This window comes from Pan troglodytes, chromosome 19, assembly GCF_028858775.2.
Source record: "Pan troglodytes isolate AG18354 chromosome 19, NHGRI_mPanTro3-v2.0_pri, whole genome shotgun sequence".
NCBI classification, from domain to species: domain Eukaryota; kingdom Metazoa; phylum Chordata; class Mammalia; order Primates; family Hominidae; genus Pan; species Pan troglodytes.
Window position 1 is genome coordinate 2,093,712 of NC_072417.2, and position 24,415 is coordinate 2,118,126.

A 24,415-nucleotide genomic window follows, 5' to 3' on the forward strand; every position below is an offset into this window, starting at 1 on the left:
TGTAAACATGGAAAAACCTACACAGCTTTCTGTGTAAACATGGAAATATCTACACCGCTATCTGTGTAAAAATGGAAATACCTACACCGCAATCTGTGCAAAGATGGAAATATCTACACCGCTATCTGTGTAAACATGGAAATATCAACACCGCTATCTGTATAAACACGGAAATATCCACACCGCTATCTGTATAAACAGGGAAATATCTACACCGCCATCTCTATAAACATGGAAATATCTCCAATGCTATCTGTATAAATATGGAAATAGCCACACAGCTATCTGTATAAACAATGAAATATCTACACCACCATGTGTAAAAATATGAAAATATCTTCACAGTCATCGGTATAAACATGGAAATATCTACACTGCCATCTGTATACACATGGAAATATCTACACTGCCATCTGTATACACATGGAGATATCTACACAGCCATCTGTATAAACATGGAAATACCTACACTGTTATCTCTATAAACCTGGAAATACCTACAATGCAATTTGTATAAACATGGAAATAACTGCACTGCTATCTGTATAAACAGGGAAATATCTACTCGGCTCTCTGTATAAACTTGGAAATATCTACACCGCCATCTGTATAAATAAGGCAATATCTCCACCGCTATCTGTATAAACATGGAAATAGCTCCACCGCTATCTGTATAAACATGGAAATATCTACACCACTATCTCAATAAACATGGAAATATCTTCACCGCTATCTGTATAAACATGGAAATACCTACACTGCTATCTGTATAAACATCGAAATATCCACATCGCTATCTGTATAAACTTGGAAATATCTCCACCACTATCTCTATAAACAAGGAAATATCTACACCTCCATCAGTATAAATATGGGAAATCTACACTGCCATCTGTATACACATGGAAATATCTACACAGCCATCAGTATATAAATGGAAATATCTACACCACAATCTCTGTAAACGTGGAAATATGTTCAACGCTATTGGTATAAACATGCAAATATCTACACTGCTATCTGCATAAGCATGGAAATATCTACACCGCTATCTGTATAAACATGGAAATATCTACAGCGCTCTCTCTATAAATATGGAAATATCTACACCGCTCTGTCTATAAACATGGAAATGTCTACACCGCTATGTGTATAAACATGGAAACATCTACATGGCTATCGCCATAAACATGGAAATATCTACAAGGCTATCTGTACAAGCTTGGAAATATGGACAGTGCTATCTGTATAAACATGAAAATATCTACACCGTGTTCTGTATAAACATGGAAATATCTCCACAGCTATCTGTGTAAACATGGAAATATCTCCACCACTATCTGTATAAACATGGAAATATATACACCGCTATCTGTATAAATATGGACATATCTACACCGCTATCTGTATAAATATGGAAATATCTACACCGCTATCTGTATAAATATGGAAATACCTACAACGCTATCTGTGTAAACATGGAAAAATCTACACAGCTTTCTGTGTAAACATGGAAATATCTACACCGCTATCTGTGTAAAAATGGAAATATCTACACCGCAATCTGTGCAAAGATGGAAATATCAACACCGCTATCTGTGTAAACATGGAAATATCCACACCGCTATCTGTATAAACAGGGAAATATCTACACCGCCATCTCTATAAACATGGAATTATCTCCACTGCTATCTGTATAAACATGGAAATAGCCACACAGCTATCTATATAAACAATGAATTATCTACACCGCCATGTGTAAAAATATGAAAATATCTTCACAGTCATCTGTATAAACATGGAAATATCTACAGCTCCATCTGTATAAACATGGAAATATCTACACTGCCATCTGTATACACATGTAAATATCTACACAGCCATCTGTATAAACATGGAAATACCTACACTGTTATCTCTATAAACCTGGAAATACCTACAATGCAATTTGTATAAACATGGAAATAACTGCACTGCTATCTGTATAAACAGGGAAATATCTACACCACTCTCTGTATAAACTTGGAAATATCTACACCGCCATCTGTATAAATAAGGCAATATCTCCACCGCTATCTGTATAAACATGGAAATAGCTCCACCGCTATCTGTATAAACATGGAAATATCTACACCACTATCTCAATAAACATGGAAATAACTTCACGGCTATCTGTATAAACATGGAAATACCTACACTGCTATCTGTATAAACATGGAAATATCTACATCGATATCTGTATAAACTTGGAAATATGTCCACCGCTATCTCTATAAACAAGGAAACATCTACACCTCCATCAGTATAAACATGGGAAATCTACACTGCCATCTGTATACACATGGAAATATCTACACAGCCATCAGTATAGAAATGGAAATATCTACACCGCAATCTCTGTAAACGTGGAAATATGTTCACCTCTATTGGAATAAACATGCAAATATCTACACCGCTATCTGCATAAACATGGAAATATCTACACCGCTATCTGTATAAACATGGAAATATCTACAGCGCTCTCTCTATAAATATGGAAATATCTACACCGCTCTCTCTATAAACATGGAAATGTCTACACCGCTATCTCTATAAACATGGAAACATCTACATGGCTATCTTCATAAACATGGAAGTATCTACATGGCTATCTGTAGAAGCTTGGAAATATGGACAGTGCTATCTGTATAAACATGAAAATATCTACACCGCGATCTGTATAAACATGGAAATATCTCCACAGCTATCTGTATAAACATGGAAATATCTCCACCACTATCTGTATAAACATGGAAATATATACACCGCTATCTGTATACATATGGAAATATCTACACCGCTATCTGTATAAATATGGAAATATCTACACCGCTCTCTGTATAAACTTGGAAATATCTACACCGCCATCTGTATAAATAAGGCAATATCTCCACCGCTATCTGTATAAACATGGAAATAGCTCCACCGCTATCTGTATAAACATGGAAATATCTACACCACTATCTCAATAAACATGGAAATATCTTCACTGCTATCTGTATAAACATGGAAATACCTACACTGCTATCTGTATAAACATCGAAATATCTACATCGCTATCTGTATAAACTTGGAAATATCTCCACCGCTATCTGTATAAACAAGGAAATATCTACACCTCCATCAGTATAAACATGGGAAATCTACACTGCCATCTGTATACACATGGAAATATCCACACAGCCATCAGTATAGAAATGGAAATGTCTACACCGCAATCTCTGTAAACGTGGAAATATGTTCACCGCTATTGGTATAAACATGCAAATATCTACACCGCTATCTGCATAAACATGGAAATATCTACACCACTATCTGTATAAACATGGAAATATCTACAGCGCTCTATCTATAAATATGGAAATATCTACACCGCTCTCTCTATAAACATGGAAATGTCTACACCGCTATCTGTATAAACATGGAAACATCTACATGGCTATCTTCATAAACATGGAAATATCTACACGGCTATCTGTACAAGCTTGGAAATATGGACAGTGCTATCTCTATAAACATGGAAATATCTACACCACGATCTGTATAAACATGGAAATATCTCCACAGCTATCTGTATAAACATGGAAATATCTCCACCGCTATCTGTATAAATATGGAAATATCTGCACCGCTATCTGTATAAATATGGAAATATCTACACGGCTATCTGTATAAATATGGAAATATCTACAACGCTATTTGTGTAAACATGGAAATACCTAGACAGCTTTCTGTGTAAACATGGAAATATCTACACCGCTATCTGTGTAAAAATGGAAACACCTACACCGCAATCTGTGCAAAGATGGAAATATCTACACCGCTATCTGTGTAAACATGGAAATATCAACACCGCTATCTGTATAAACACGGAAATATCCACACCGCTATCTGTATGAACAGGGAAATATCTACACCGCCATCTCTATAAACATGGAAATATCTCCACTGCTATCTGTATAAACATGGAAATAGCCACACTGCTATCTGTATAAACAGGGAAATATCTACACCGCTCTCTGTATAAACTTGGAAATATCTACACCGCCATCTGTATAAATAAGGCAATATCTCCACCGCTATCTGTATAAACATGGAAATATCTCCACCGCTATCTGTATAAACATGGAAATATCTACACCACTATCTCAATAAACATGGAAATATCTTCACCGCTACCTGTATAAACATGGAAATACCTACACTGCTATCTGTATAAACATGGAAATATCTACATCGCTATCTGTATAAACTTGGAAATATCTCCACCGCTATCTCTGTAAACAAGGATATATCTACACCCCCATCAGTATAAACATGGGAAACCTTCACAGTCATCTGTATAAACATGGAAATATCTACAGCTCCATCTGTATAAACATGGAAATATCTACACTGCCATCTGTATACACATGTAAATATCTACACAGCCATCTGTATAAACATGGAAATACCTACACTGTTATCTCTATAAACCTGGAAATACCTACAATGCAATTTGTATAAACATGGAAATAACTGCACTACTATCTGTATAAACAGGGAAATATCTACACCGCTCTCTGTATAAACTTGGAAATATCTACACCGCCATCGGTATAAATAAGGCAATATCTCCACCGCTATCTGTATAAACATGGAAATAGCTCCAACGCTATCTGTATAAACATGGAAATATCTACACCACTATCTCTATAAACATGGAAATATCTTCACCGCTACCTGTATAAACATGGAAATACCTACACTGCTATCTGTATAAACATGGAAATATCTACATCGCTATCTGTATAAACTTGGAAATATCTCCACCGCTATCTCTGTAAACAAGGAAATATCTACACCCCCATCAGTATAAACATGGGAAATCTACACTGCCATCTGTATACACATGGAAATATCTACACAGCCATCAGTATATAAATGGAAATATCTACACCGCAATCTCTGTAAACGTGGAAATATGTTCACCGCTATTGGTATAAACATGCAAATATCTACACTGCTATCTGCATAAACATGGAAATATCTACACTGCTATCTGTATAAACATGGAAATATCTACAGCGCTCTCTCTATAAATATGGAAATATCTACACCGCTCTCTCTATAAACATGGAAATGTCTACACCGCTATCTGTATAAACATGGAAATATCTACATGGATATCTTCATAAACATGGAAATATCTACACGGCTATCTGTACAAGCTTGGAAATATGGACAGTGCTATCTGTATAAACATGAAAATATCTACACCACGATCTGTATAAACATGGAAATATCTCCACAGCTATCTGTATAAACATGGAAATATCTCCACCACTATCTGTATAAACATGGAAATATATACACGGCTATCTGTATAAATATGGAAATATCTGCACCGCTATCTGTATAAATATGGAAATATCTACACCGCTATCTGTATAAATATGGAAATATCTACAACGCTATCTGTGTAAACATGGAAATATCTAGACAGATTTCTGTGTAAACATGGAAATATCTACACCGCTATCTGTGTAAAAATGGAAATACCTACACCGCAATCTGTGCAAAGATGGAAATATCTACACCGCTATCTGTGTAAACATGGAAATATCAACACCGCTATCTGTATAAACACGGAAATATCCACACCGCTATCTGTATAAACAGGGAAATACCTACACCGCCATCTCTATAAACATGGAAATATCTCCACTGCTATCTGTATAAACATGGAAATAGCCACACAGCTATCTGTATAAACAATGAAATATCTACACCGCCATGTGTAAAAATATGAAAATATCTTCACAGTCATCTGTATAAACATGGAAATATCTACAGCTCCATCTGTATAAACATGGAAATATCTACACTGCCATCTGTATACACATGGATATATCTACACAGCCATCTGTATGAACATGGAAATACCTACACTGTTATCTCTATAAACCTGGAAATACCTACAATGCAATTTGTATAAACATGGAAATAACTGCACTGCTATCTGTATAAACAGGGAAATATCTACACCACTCTCTGTATAAACTTGGAAATATCTACACCGCCATCTGTATAAATAAGGCAATATCTCCACCGCTATCTGTATAAACATGGAAATATCTCCACCGCTATCTGTATAAACATGGAAATATCTACACCGCTATCTGTATAAATATGGAAATATCTACCACGCTATCTGTGTAAACATGGAAATACCTAGACAGCTTTCTGTGTAAACATGGAAATATCTACACCGCTATCTGTGTAAAAATGGAAATACCTACACCGCAATCTGTGCAAATATGGAAATATCTACACCGCTATCTGTGTAAACATGGAAATATCAACACCGCTATCTGTATAAACACGGAAATATCCACACCGCTATCTGTATAAACAGGGAAATATCTACACCGCCATCACTATAAACTTGGATATATATCCACTGCTATCTGTATAAACATGGAAATAGCCACACTGCTATCTGTATAAACAGGGAAATATCTACACCGCTCTCTGTATAAACTTGGAAATATCTACACCGCCATCTGTATAAATAAGGCAATATCTCCACCGCTATCTGTATAAACATGGAAATATCTCCACCGCTATCTGTATAAACATGGAAATATCTACACCGCTATCTCAATAAACATGGAAATATCTTCACCGCTACCTATATAAACATGGAAATACCTACACTGCTATCTGTATAAACATGGAAATATCTACATCGCTATCTGTATAAACTTGGAAATATCTCCACCGCTATCTCTGTAAACAAGGAAATATCAACACCCCCATCAGTATAAACATGGGAAACCTTCACAGTCATCTGTATAAACATGGAAATATCTACAGCTCCATCTGTATAAACATGGAAATATCTACACTGCCATCTGTATACACATGGAAATATCTACACAGCCATCTGTATAAACATGGAAATACCTACACTGTTATCTCTATAAACCTGGAAATACCTACAATGCAATTTGTATAAACATGGAAATAACTGCACTGCTATCTGTATAAACAGGGAAATATCTACACCGCTCTCTGTATAAACTTGGAAATATCTACACCGCCATCTGTATAAATGAGGCAATATCTCCACCGCTATCTGTATAAACATTTAAATAGCTCCACCGCTATCTGTATAAACATGGAAATATCTACACCACTATCTCAATAAACATGGAAATATCTTCACCGCTATCTGTATAAACATGGAAATATCTACACTGCTATCTGTATAAACATCGAAATATCTACATCGCTATCTCTATAAACTTGGAAATATCTCCACCGCTATCTCTACAAACAAGGAAATATCTACACCTCCATCAGTATAAACATGGGAAATCTACACTGCCATCTGTATACACATGGAAATATCTACACAGCCATCAGTATAGAAATGGAAATATCTACACCGCAATCTCTGTAAACGTGGAAATATGTTCACCGCTATTGGTATAAACATGCAAATATCTACACTGCTATCTGCATAAACATGGAAATATCTACACCGCTATCTGTATAAACATGGAAATATCTACAGCGCTCTCTCTATAAATATGGAAATATCTACACCGCTCTTTCTATAAACATGGAAATGTCTACACCGCTATGTGTATAAACATGGAAACATCTACATAGCTATCTTCATAAACATGGAAATATCTACACGGCTATCTGTACAAGCTTGGAAATATGGACAGTGCTATCTGTATAAACATGAAAATATCTACACCGCGATGTGTATAAACATGGAAATATCTCCACAGCTATCTGTATAAACATGGAAATATCTCCACCACTGTCTGTATAAACATGGAAATATATACACCGCTATCTATAAATATGGAAATATCTGCACCGCTGTCTGTATAAATATGGAAATATCTACAACCCTATCTGTGTAAACATGGAAAAACCTACACAGCTTTCTGTGTAAACATGGAAATATCTACACCGCTATCTGTGTAAACATGGAAATACCTACACCGCAATCTGTGCAAAGATGGAAATATCTACACCGCTATCTGTGTAAACATGGAAATATCAACACCGCTATCTGTATAAACACGGAAATATCCACACCGCTATCTGTATGAACAGGGAAATATCTACACCGCCATCTCTATAAACATGGAAATGTCTCCACTGCTATCTGTATAAACATGGAAATAGCCACACAGCTATCTGTATAAACAATGAAATATCTACACCGCCATGTGTAAAAATATGAAAATATCTTCACAGTCATCTTTATAAACATGGAAATATCTACAGCTCCATCTGTATAAACATGGAAATATCTACACTGCCATCTGTATACACATGGAAATATCTACACAGCCATCTGTATAAACATGGAAATACCTACAATGTTATCTCTATAAACCTGGAAATACCTACAATGCAATTTGTATAAACATGGAAATAACTGCACTGCTATCTGTATAAACAGGGAAATATCTACACCGCTCTCTGTATAAAGTTGGAAATATCTACACCGCCATCTGTATAAATAAGGCAATATCTCCACCGCTATCTGTATAAACATGGAAGTAGCTCCACCGCCATCTGTATAAACATGGAAATATCTACACCACTATCTCAATAAACATGGAAATATCTTCACCGCTACCTGTATAAACATGGAAATACCTACACTGCTATCTGTATAAACATGGAAATATCTACATAGATATCTGTATAAACTTGGAAATATCTCCACCGCTATCTCTGTAAACAAGGAAATATCTACACCCCCATCAGCATAAACATGGGAAATCTACACTGCCATCTGTATACACATGGAAATATCTACACAGCCATCAGTATATAAATGGAAATATCTACACCGCAATCTCTGTAAACGTGGAAATATGTTCACCGCTATTGGTATAAACATGCAAATATCTACCCCGCTATCTGCATAAACATGGAAATACCTACACTGCTATCTGTATAAACATGGAAATATCTCCACAGCTATCTGTATAAACATGGAAATATCTACACCGCTCTCTCTATAAACATGGAAATGTCTACACCGCTATCTGTATAAACATGGAAACATCTACATGGCTATCTTCATAAACATGGAAATATCTACACGGCTATCTGTACAAGCTTGGAAATATGGACAGTGCTATCTGTATAAAAATGAAAATATCTTCACCGCGATCTGTATAAACATGGAAATATCTCCACCACTATCTGTATAAACATGGAAATATATACACCGCTATCTGTATAAATATGGAAATATCTGCACCGCTATCTGTATAAATATGGAAATATCTACACCGCTATCTGTATAAATATGGAAATATCAACAACGCTATCTGTGTAAACATGGAAAAACCTCCACAGCTTTCTGTGTAAACATGGAAATATCTACACCGCTATCTGTGTAATAATGGAAATATCTTCACCGCAATCTGTGCAAAGATGGAAATATCTACACCGCTATCTGTGTAAACATGGAAATATCAACACCGCTATCTGTATAAACACGGAAATATCCACACCGCTGTCTGTATAAACAGGGAAATATCTACACAGCCATCTCTATAAACATGGAAATATCTCCACTGCTATCTGTATAAACATGGAAATAGCCACACAGCTATCTGTATAAACAATGAAATATCTACACCGCCATGTGTAAAAATATGAAAATATCTTCACAGTCATCTTTATAAACATGGAAATATCTACAGCTCCATCTGTATAAACATGGAAATATCTACACTGCCATCTGTATACACATGGAAATATCTACACAGCCATCTGTATAAACATGGAAATACCTACAATGTTATCTCTATAAACCTGGAAATACCTACAATGCAATTTGTATAAACATGGAAATAACTGCACTGCTATCTGTATAAACAGGGAAATATCTACACCGCTCTCTGTATAAAGTTGGAAATATCTACACCGCCATCTGTATAAATAAGGCAATATCTCCACCGCTATCTGTATAAACATGGAAGTAGCTCCACCGCCATCTGTATAAACATGGAAATATCTACACCACTATCTCAATAAACATGGAAATATCTTCACCGCTACCTGTATAAACATGGAAATACCTACACTGCTATCTGTATAAACATGGAAATATCTACATCGATATCTGTATAAACTTGGAAATATCTCCACCGCTATCTCTGTAAACAAGGAAATATCTACACCCCCATCAGTATAAACATGGGAAATCTACACTGCCATCTGTATACACATGGAAATATCTACACAGCCATCAGTATATAAATGGAAATATCTACACCGCAATCTCTGTAAACGTGGAAATATGTTCACCGCTATTGGTATAAACATGCAAATATCTACCCCGCTATCTGCATAAACATGGAAATACCTACACTGCTATCTGTATAAACATGGAAATATCTCCACAGCTATCTGTATAAACATGGAAATATCTACACCGCTCTCTCTATAAACATGGAAATGTCTACACCGCTATCTGTATAAACATGGAAACATCTACATGGCTATCTTCATAAACATGGAAATATCTACACGGCTATCTGTACAAGCTTGGAAATATGGACAGTGCTATCTGTATAAACATGAAAATATCTTCACCGCGATCTGTATAAACATGGAAATATCTCCACCACTATCTGTATAAACATGGAAATATATACACCGCTATCTGTATAAATATGGAAATATCTGCACCGCTATCTGTATAAATATGGAAATATCTACACCGCTATCTGTATAAATATGGAAATATCAACAACGCTATCTGTGTAAACATGGAAAAACCTCCACAGCTTTCTGTGTAAACATGGAAATATCTACACCGCTATCTGTGTAATAATGGAAATATCTTCACCGCAATCTGTGCAAAGATGGAAATATCTACACCGCTATCTGTGTAAACATGGAAATATCAACACCGCTATCTGTATAAACACGGAAATATCCACACCGCTGTCTGTATAAACAGGGAAATATCTACACAGCCATCTCTATAAACATGGAAATATCTCCACTGCTATCTGTATAAACATGGAAATAGCCACACAGCTATCTGTATAAACAATGAAATATCTACACCGCCATGTGTAAATATATGAAAATATCTTCACAGTCATCTGTATAAACATGGAAATATCTACAGCTCCATCTGTATAAACATGGAAATATCTACACTGCCATCTGTATACACATGGAAATAACTACACAGCCATCTGTATAAACATGGAAATACCTACGCTGTTATCTCTATAAACCTGGAAATACCTACAATGCAATTTGTATAAACATGGAAATAACTGCACTGCTATCTGTATAAACAGGGAAATATCTACAACGCTCTCTGTATAAACTTGGAAATATCTACACCGCCATCTGTATAAATAAGGCAATATCTCCACCGCTATCTGTATAAACATGGAAGTAGCTCCACCGCCATCTGTATAAACATGGAAATATCTACACCACTATCTCAATAAACATGGAAATATCTTCACCGCTACCTGTATAAACATGGAAATACCTACACTGCTATCTGTATAAACATGGAAATATCTACATCGATATCTGTATAAACTTGGAAATATCTCCACCGCTATCTCTGTAAACAAGGAAATATCTACACCCCCATCAGTATAAACATGGGAAATCTACACTGCCATCTGTATACACATGGAAATATCTACACAGCCATCAGTATATAAATGGAAATATCTACACCGCAATCTCTGTAAACGTGGAAATATGTTCACCGCTATTGGTATAAACATGCAAATATCTACCCCGCTATCTGCATAAACATGGAAATACCTACACTGCTATCTGTATAAACATGGAAATATCTCCACAGCTATCTGTATAAACATGGAAATATCTACACCGCTCTCTCTATAAACATGGAAATGTCTACACCGCTATCTGTATAAACATGGAAACATCTACATGGCTATCTTCATAAACATGGAAATATCTACACGGCTATCTGTACAAGCTTGGAAATATGGACAGTGCTATCTGTATAAACATGAAAATATCTTCACCGCGATCTGTATAAACATGGAAATATCTCCACCACTATCTGTATAAACATGGAAATATATACACCGCTATCTGTATAAATATGGAAATATCTGCACCGCTATCTGTATAAATATGGAAATATCTACACCGCTATCTGTATAAATATGGAAATATCAACAACGCTATCTGTGTAAACATGGAAAAACCTCCACAGCTTTCTGTGTAAACATGGAAATATCTACACCGCTATCTGTGTAATAATGGAAATATCTTCACCGCAATCTGTGCAAAGATGGAAATATCTACACCGCTATCTGTGTAAACATGGAAATATCAACACCGCTATCTGTATAAACACGGAAATATCCACACCGCTGTCTGTATAAACAGGGAAATATCTACACAGCCATCTCTATAAACATGGAAATATCTCCACTGCTATCTGTATAAACATGGAAATAGCCACACAGCTATCTGTATAAACAATGAAATATCTACACCGCCATGTGTAAATATATGAAAATATCTTCACAGTCATCTGTATAAACATGGAAATATCTACAGCTCCATCTGTATAAACATGGAAATATCTACACTGCCATCTGTATACACATGGAAATAACTACACAGCCATCTGTATAAACATGGAAATACCTACGCTGTTATCTCTATAAACCTGGAAATACCTACAATGCAATTTGTATAAACATGGAAATAACTGCACTGCTATCTGTATAAACAGGGAAATATCTACAACGCTCTCTGTATAAACTTGGAAATATCTACACCGCCATCTGTATAAATAAGGCAATATCTCCACCGCTATCTGTACAAACATGGAAATAGCTCCACCGCTATCTGTATAAACATGGAAATATCTACACCACTATCTCAATAAACATGGAAATATCTTCACCGCTATCTGTATAAACATGGAAATACCTACACTGCTATCTGTATAAACATGGAAATATCTACATCGCTATCTGTATAAACTTGGAAATATCTCCACCGCTATCTCTATAAACAAGGAAATATCTACACCTCCATCAGTATAAACATGGGAAATCTACACTGCCATCTGTATACACATGGAAATATCTACACAGCCATCAGTATAGAAATGGAAATGTCTACACCGCAATCTCTGTAAACGTGGAAATATGTTCACCGCTTTTGGTATAAACATGCAAATATCTACACCGCTATCTGCATAAACATGGAAATATCTACACCGCTATCTGTATAAACATGGAAATATCTACAGCGCTCTCTCTATAAATATGGAAATATCTACACCGCTCTCTCTATAAACATGGAAATGTCTACACCGCTATCTGTATAAACATGGAAACATCTACATGGCTATCTTCATAAACATGGAAATATCTACACGGCTATCTGTACAAGCTTGGAAATATGGACAGTGCTATCTGTATAAACATGAAAATATCTACACCACGATCTGTATAAACATGGAAATATCTCCACAGCTATCTGTATAAACATGGAAATATCTCCACCACTATCTGTATAAACATGGAAATATATACACCGCTATCTGTATAAATATGGAAATATCTGCACCGCTATCTGTATAAATATGGAAATATCTACACCGCTATCTGTATAAATATGGAAATATCTACAACGCTATCTGTGTAAACATGGAAATACCTAGACAGCTTTCTGTGTAAACATGGAAATATCTACACCGCTATCTGTGTAATAATGGAAATATCTACACCGCAATCTGTGCAAAGATGGAAATATCTACACCGCTATCTGTGTAAACATGGAAATATCAACACAGCTATCTGTATAAACACGGAAATATCCACACCGCTATCTGTATAAACAGGGAAATATCTACACCGCCATCTCTATAAACATGGAAATATCTCCACTGCTATCTGTATAAACATGGAAATAGCCACACAGCTATCTGTATAAACAATGAAATATCTACACCGCCATGTGTAAAAATATGAAAATATCTTCACAATCATCTTTATAAACATGGAATTATCTACAGCTCCATCTGTATAAACATGGAAATATCTACACTGCCATCTGTATACACATGGAAATATCTACACAGCCATCTGTATAAACATGGAAATACCTACACTGTTATCTCTATAAACCTGGAAATACCTACAATGCAATTTGTATAAACATGGAAATAACTGAGGCTATCTGTATAAACAGGGAAATATCTACACCGCTCTCTGTATAAAGTTGGAAATATCTACACCGCCATCTGTATAAATAAGGCAATATCTCCACCGCTATCTGTATAAACATGGAAATAGCTCCACCGCTATCTGTATAAACATGGAAATATCTACACCACTATCTCAATAAACATGGAAATATCTTCACCGCTACCTGTATAAACACGGAAATACCTACACTGCTATCTGTATAAACATGGAAATATCTACATCGCTATCTGTATAAACTTGGAAATATCTCCACCGCTATCTCTGTAAACAAGGAAATATCTACACCCCCATCAGTATAAACATTGGAAATCTACACTGCCATCTGTATACACATGGGAATATCTACACAGCCATCAGTATATAAATGGAAATATCTACACCGCAATCTCTGTAAACGTGGAAATATGTTCACCGCTATTGGTATAAACATGCAAATATCTACACCGCTATCTGCATAAACATGGAAATACCTACACCGCTATCTGTATAAACATGGAAATATCTACAGCGCTTTCTATAAATATGGAAATATCTACACCGCTCTCTCTATAAACATGGAAATGTCTACACCGCTATCTGTATAAACATGGAAACATCTACATGGCTATCTTCATAAACATGGAAATATCTACACGGCTATCTGTACAAGCTTGGCAATATGGACAGTGCTATCTGTATAAACATGAAAATATCTTCACCGCGATCTGTATAAACATGGAAATATCTCCACAGCTATCTGTATAAACATGGAAATATCTCCACCACTATCTTTATAAACATGGAAATATATACACCGCTATCTGTATAAATATGGAAATATCTGCACCGCTATCTGTATAAATATGGAAATATCTACACCGCTATCTGTATAAATATGGAAATATCTACAACGCTATCTGTGTAAACATGGAAAAACCTCCACAGCTTTCTGTGTAAACATGGAAATATCTACACCGCTATCTGTGTAATAATGGAAATATCTTCACCGCAATCTGTGCAAAGATGGAAATATCTTCACCGCTATCTGTGTAAACATGGAAATATCAACACCGCTATCTGTATAAACACGGAAATATCCACACCGCTATCTGTATAAACAGGGAAATATCTACACCGCCATCTCTATAAACATGGAAATATCTCCACTGCTATCTGTATAAACATGGAAATAGCCAAACAGCTTTCTGTATAAACAATGAAATATCTACACCGCCATGTGTAAAAATATGAAAATATCTTCACAGTCATCTGTATAAACATGGAAATATCTACAGCTCCATCTGTATAAACATGGAAATATCTACACTGCCATCTGTATACACATGGAAATATCTACACAGCCATCTGTATAAACATGGAAATACCTACACTGTTATCTCTATAAACCTGGAAATACCTACAATGCAATTTGTATAAACATGGAAATAACTGCACTGCTATCTGTATAAACAGGGAAATATCTACACCGCTCTCTGTATAAACTTGGAAATATCTACACCGCCATCTGTATAAATAAGGCAATATCTCCACCGCTATCTGTACAAACATGAAAATAGCTCCACCGCTATCTGTATAAACATGGAAATATCTACACCACTATCTCAATAAACATGGAAATATCTTCACCGCTATCTGTATAAACATGGAAATACCTACACTGCTATCTGTATAAACATGGAAATATCTACATCGCTATCTGTATAAACTTGGAAATATCTCCACCGCTATCTCTATAAACAAGGAAATATCTACACCTCCATCAGTATAAACATGGGAAATCTACACTGCCATCTGTATACACATGGAAATATCTACACAGCCATCAGTATAGAAATGGAAATGTCTACACCGCAATCTCTGTAAACGTGGAAATATGTTCACCGCTTTTGGTATAAACATGCAAATATCTACACCGCTATCTGCATAAACATGGAAATATCTACACCGCTATCTGTATAAACATGGAAATATCTACAGCGCTCTCTCTATAAATATGGAAATATCTACACCGCTCTCTCTATAAACATGGAAATGTCTACACCGCTATCTGTATAAACATGGAAACATCTACATGGCTATCTTCATAAACATGGAAATATCTACACGGCTATCTGTACATGCTTGGAAATATGGACAGTGCTATCTGTATAAACATGAAAATATCTACACCACGATCTGTATAAACATGGAAATATCTCCACAGCTATCTGTATAAACATGGAAATATCTCCACCACTATCTGTATAAACATGGAAATATATACACCGCTATCTGTATAAATATGGAAATATCTGCACCGCTATCTGTATAAATATGGAAATATCTACACCGCTATCTGTATAAATATGGAAATATCTACAACGCTATCTGTGTAAACATGGAAATACCTAGACAGCTTTCTGTGTAAACATGGAAATATCTACACCGCTATCTGTGTAATAATGGAAATATCTACACCGCAATCTGTGCAAAGATGGAAATATCTACACCGCTATCTGTGTAAACATGGATATATCAACACCGCTATCTGTATAAACACGGAAATATCCACACCGCTATCTGTATAAACAGGGAAATATCTACACCGCCATCTCTATAAACATGGAAATATCTCCACTGCTATCTGTATAAACATGGAAATAGCCACACAGCTATCTGTATAAACAATGAAATATCTACACCGCCATGTGTAAAAATATGAAAATATCTTCACAGTCATCTTTATAAACATGGAAATATCTACAGCTCCATCTTTATAAACATGGAAATATCTACACTGCCATCTGTATACACATGGAAATATCTACACAGCCATCTGTATAAACATGGAAATACCTACACTGTTATCTCTATAAACCTGGAAATACCTACAATGCAATTTGTATAAACATGGAAATAACTGAGGCTATCTGTATAAACAGGGAAATATCTACACCGCTCTCTGTATAAACTTGGAAATATCTACACCGCCATCTGTATAAATAAGGCAATATCTCCACCGCTATCTGTATAAACATGGAAATAGCTCCACAGCTATCTGTATAAACATGGAAATATCTACACCACTATCTCAATAAACATGGAAATATCTTCACCGCTACCTGTATAAACACGGAAATACCTACACTGCTATCTGTATAAACATGGAAATATCTGCATCGATATCTGTATAAACTTGGAAATATCTCCACCGCTATATCTGTAAACAAGGGAATATCTACACCCCCATCATTATAAACATTGGAAATCTACACTGCCATCTGTATACACATGGGAATATCTACACAGCCATCAGTATATAAATGGAAATATCTACACCGCAATCTCTGTAAACGTGGAAATATGTTCACCGCTATTGGTATAAACATGCAAATATCTACACCGCTATCTGCATAAACATGGAAATACCTACACCGCTATCTGTATAAACATGGAAATATCTACAGCGCTCTCTCTATAAATATGGAAATATCTACAACGCTCTCTCTATAAACATGGAAATGTCTACACCGCTATCTGTATAAACATGGAAACATCTACATGGCTATCTTCATAAACATGGAAATATCTACACGGCTATCTGTACAAGCTTGGCAATATGGACAGTGCTATGTGTATAAACATGAAAATATCTACACCACGATCTGTATAAACATGGAAATTACTCCACAGCTATCTGTATAAACATGGAAATATCTCCACCACTATCTGTATAAACATGGAAATATATACACCGCTATCTGTATAAATATGGAAATATCTACACCGCTATCTGTATAAATATGGAAATATCTACACCGCTATCTGTATAAATATGGAAATACCTACAACGCTATCTGTGTAAACGTGGAAAAACCTCCACAGCTTTCTGTGTAAACATGGAAATATCTACACCGCTATCTGTGTAAAAATGGAAATATCTACACCGCAATCTGTGCGAAGATGGAAATATCTACACCGCTATCTGTGTAAACATGGAAATATCAACACCGCTATCTGTATAAACACGGAAATGTCCACACCGCTATCTGTATAAACAGGGAAATATCTTCACCGCCATCTCTATAAACATGGAATTATCTCCACTGCTATCTGTATAAACATGGAAATAGCCACAAAGCTATCTGTATAAACAATGAAATATCTACGCCGCCATGTGTAAAAATATGAAAATATCTTCACAGTCATCTGTATAAACATGGAAATATCTACAGCTCCATCTGTATAAACATGGAAATATCTACACTGCCATCTGTATAAACATGTAAATATCTACACAGCCATCTGTATAAACATGGAAATACCTACAATGTTATCTCTATAAACCTGGAAATACCTACAATGCAATTTGTATAAACATGGAAATAACTGCACTGCTATCTGTATAAACAGGGAAATATCTACACCGCTCTCTGTATAAACTTGGAAATATCTACACCGCCATCTGTATAAATAAGGCAATATCTCCACCGCTATCTGTATAAACATGGAAATAGCTCCACCGCTATCTGTATAAACATGGTAATATCTACACCACTATCTCAATAAACATGGAAATATCTTCACCGCTATCTGTATAAACATGGAAATTCCTACACTGCTATCTGTATAAACATGGAAATATCTACATCGCTATCTGTATAAACTTGGAAATATCTCCACCGCTATCTCTATAAACAAGGAAATATCTACACTTCCATCAGAATAAACATGGGAAATCTACACTGCCATCTGTATACACATGGAAATATCTACACAGCCATCAGTATATAAATGGAAATATCTACACCGCAATCTCTGTAAACGTGGAAATATGTTCACCGCTATTGGTATAAACATGCAAATATCTACACTGCTATCTGCATAAACATGGAAATATCTACACCGCTATCTGTATAAACATGGAAATATCTACAGCGCTCTCTCTATAAATATGGAAATATCTACACCGCTCTCTCTATAAACATGGAAATGTCTACACCGCTATCTGTATAAACATGGAAACATCTACATGGCTATCTTCATAAACATGGAAATATCTACACGGCTATCTGTACATGCTTGGAAATATGGACAGTGCTATCTGTATAAACATGAAAATATCTACACCACGATCTGTATAAACATGGAAATATCTCCACAGCTATCTGTATAAACATGGAAATATCTCCACCACTATCTGTATAAACATGGAAATATATACACCGCTATCTGTATAAATATGGAAATATCTGCACCGCTATCTGTATAAATATGGAAATATCTACACCGCTATCTGTATAAATATGGAAATATCTACAACGCTATCTGTGTAAACATGGAAATACCTAGACAGCTTTCTGTGTAAACATGGAAATATCTACACCGCTATCTGTGTAATAATGGAAATATCTACACCGCAATCTGTGCAAAGATGGAAATATCTACACCGCTATCTGTGTAAACATGGAAATATCAACACAGCTATCTGTATAAACACGGAAATATCCACACCGCTATCTGTATAAACAGGGAAATATCTACACCGCCATCTCTATAAACATGGAAATATCTCCACTGCTATCTGTATAAACATGGAAATAGCCACACAGCTATCTGTATAAACAATGAAATATCTACACCGCCATGTGTAAAAATATGAAAATATCTTCACAGTCATCTTTATAAACATGGAATTATCTACAGCTCCATCTGTATAAACATGGAAATATCTACACTGCCATCTGTATACACATGGAAATATCTACACAGCCATCTGTATAAACATGGAAATACCTACACTGTTATCTCTATAAACCTGGAAATACCTACAATGCAATTTGTATAAACATGGAAATAACTGAGGCTATCTGTATAAACAGGGAAATATCTACACCGCTCTCTGTATAAAGTTGGAAATATCTACACCGCCATCTGTATAAATAAGGCAATATCTCCACCGCTATCTGTATAAACATGGAAATAGCTCCACCGCTATCTGTATAAACATGGAAATATCTACACCACTATCTCAATAAACATGGAAATATCTTCACCGCTACCTGTATAAACACGGAAATACCTACACTGCTATCTGTATAAACATGGAAATATCTACATCGCTATCTGTATAAACTTGGAAATATCTCCACCGCTATCTCTGTAAACAAGGAAATATCTACACCCCCATCAGTATAAACATTGGAAATCTACACTGCCATCTGTATACACATGGGAATATCTACACAGCCATCAGTATATAAATGGAAATATCTACACCGCAATCTCTGTAAACGTGGAAATATGTTCACCGCTATTGGTATAAACATGCAAATATCTACACCGCTATCTGCATAAACATGGAAATACCTACACCGCTATCTGTATAAACATGGAAATATCTACAGCGCTTTCTATAAATATGGAAATATCTACACCGCTCTCTCTATAAACATGGAAATGTCTACACCGCTATCTGTATAAACATGGAAACATCTACATGGCTATCTTCATAAACATGGAAATATCTACACGGCTATCTGTACAAGCTTGGCAATATGGACAGTGCTATCTGTATAAACATGAAAATATCTTCACCGCGATCTGTATAAACATGGAAATATCTCCACAGCTATCTGTATAAACATGGAAATATCTCCACCACTATCTTTATAAACATGGAAATATATACACCGCTATCTGTATAAATATGGAAATATCTGCACCGCTATCTGTATAAATATGGAAATATCTACACCGCTATCTGTATAAATATGGAAATATCTACAACGCTATCTGTGTAAACATGGAAAAACCTCCACAGCTTTCTGTGTAAACATGGAAATATCTACACCGCTATCTGTGTAATAATGGAAATATCTTCACCGCAATCTGTGCAAAGATGGAAATATCTTCACCGCTATCTGTGTAAACATGGAAATATCAACACCGCTATCTGTATAAACACGGAAATATCCACACCGCTATCTGTATAAACAGGGAAATATCTACACCGCCATCTCTATAAACATGGAAATATCTCCACTGCTATCTGTATAAACATGGAAATAGCCAAACAGCTTTCTGTATAAACAATGAAATATCTACACCGCCATGTGTAAAAATATGAAAATATCTTCACAGTCATCTGTATAAACATGGAAATATCTACAGCTCCATCTGTATAAACATGGAAATATCTACACTGCCATCTGTATACACATGGAAATATCTACACAGCCATCTGTATAAACATGGAAATACCTACACTGTTATCTCTATAAACCTGGAAATACCTACAATGCAATTTGTATAAACATGGAAATAACTGAGGCTATCTGTATAAACAGGGAAATATCTACACCGCTCTCTGTATAAACTTGGAAATATCTACACCGCCATCTGTATAAATAAGGCAATATCTCCACCGCTATCTGTATAAACATGGAAATAGCTCCACAGCTATCTGTATAAACATGGAAATATCTACACCACTATCTCAATAAACATGGAAATATCTTCACCGCTACCTGTATAAACACGGAAATACCTACACTGCTATCTGTATAAACATGGAAATATCTGCATCGATATCTGTATAAACTTGGAAATATCTCCACCGCTATATCTGTAAACAAGGGAATATCTACACCCCCATCATTATAAACATTGGAAATCTACACTGCCATCTGTATACACATGGGAATATCTACACAGCCATCAGTATATAAATGGAAATATCTACACCGCAATCTCTGTAAACGTGGAAATATGTTCACCGCTATTGGTATAAACATGCAAATATCTACACCGCTATCTGCATAAACATGGAAATACCTACACCGCTATCTGTATAAACATGGAAATATCTACAGCGCTCTCTCTATAAATATGGAAATATCTACACCGCTCTCTCTATAAACATGGAAATGTCTACACCGCTATCTGTATAAACATGGAAACATCTACATGGCTATCTTCATAAACATGGAAATATCTACACGGCTATCTGTACAAGCTTGGCAATATGGACAGTGCTATGTGTATAAACATGAAAATATCTACACCACGATCTGTATAAACATGGAAATTACTCCACAGCTATCTGTATAAACATGGAAATATCTCCACCACTATCTGTATAAACATGGAAATATATACACCGCTATCTGTATAAATATGGAAATATCTACACCGCTATCTGTATAAATATGGAAATATCTACACCGCTATCTGTATAAATATGGAAATACCTACAACGCTATCTGTGTAAACGTGGAAAAACCTCCACAGCTTTCTGTGTAAACATGGAAATATCTACACCGCTATCTGTGTAAAAATGGAAATATCTACACCGCAATCTGTGCGAAGATGGAAATATCTACACCGCTATCTGTGTAAACATGGAAATATCAACACCGCTATCTGTATAAACACGGAAATGTCCACACCGCTATCTGTATAAACAGGGAAATATCTTCACCGCCATCTCTATAAACATGGAATTATCTCCACTGCTATCTGTATAAACATGGAAATAGCCACAAAGCTATCTGTATAAACAATGAAATATCTACGCCGCCATGTGTAAAAATATGAAAATATCTTCACAGTCATCTGTATAAACATGGAAATATCTACAGCTCCATCTGTATAAACATGGAAATATCTACACTGCCATCTGTATAAACATGTAAATATCTACACAGCCATCTGTATAAACATGGAAATACCTACAATGTTATCTCTATAAACCTGGAAATACCTACAATGCAATTTGTATAAACATGGAAATAACTGCACTGCTATCTGTATAAACAGGGAAATATCTACACCGCTCTCTGTATAAACTTGGAAATATCTACACCGCCATCTGTATAAATAAGGCAATATCTCCACCGCTATCTGTATAAACATGGAAATAGCTCCACCGCTATCTGTATAAACATGGTAATATCTACACCACTATCTCAATAAACATGGAAATATCTTCACCGCTATCTGTATAAACATGGAAATTCCTACACTGCTATCTGTATAAACATGGAAATATCTACATCGCTATCTGTATAAACTTGGAAATATCTCCACCGCTATCTCTATAAACAAGGAAATATCTACACTTCCATCAGAATAAACATGGGAAATCTACACTGCCATCTGTATACACATGGAAATATCTACACAGCCATCAGTATATAAATGGAAATATCTACACCGCAATCTCTGTAAACGTGGAAATATGTTCACCGCTATTGGTATAAACATGCAAATATCTACACTGCTATCTGCATAAACATGGAAATATCTACACCGCTATCTGTATAAACATGGAAATATCTACAGCGCTCTCTCTATAAATATGGAAATATCTACACCGCTCTCTCTATAAACATGGAAATGTCTACACCGCTATCTGTATAAACATGGAAACATCTACATGGCTATCTTCATAAACATGGAAATATCTACACGGCTATCTGTACATGCTTGGAAATATGGACAGTGCTATCTGTATAAACATGAAAATATCTACACCACGATCTGTATAAACATGGAAATATCTCCACAGCTATCTGTATAAACATGGAAATATCTCCACCACTATCTGTATAAACATGGAAATATATACACCGCTATCTGTATAAATATGGAAATATCTGCACCGCTATCTGTATAAATATGGAAATATCTACACCGCTATCTGTATAAATATGGAAATATCTACAACGCTATCTGTGTAAACATGGAAATACCTAGACAGCTTTCTGTGTAAACATGGAAATATCTACACCGCTATCTGTGTAATAATGGAAATATCTACACCGCAATCTGTGCAAAGATGGAAATATCTACACCGCTATCTGTGTAAACATGGAAATATCAACACAGCTATCTGTATAAACACGGAAATATCCACACCGCTATCTGTATAAACAGGGAAATATCTACACCGCCATCTCTATAAACATGGAAATATCTCCACTGCTATCTGTATAAACATGGAAATAGCCACACAGCTATCTGTATAAACAATGAAATATCTACACCGCCATGTGTAAAAATATGAAAATATCTTCACAGTCATCTTTATAAACATGGAATTATCTACAGCTCCATCT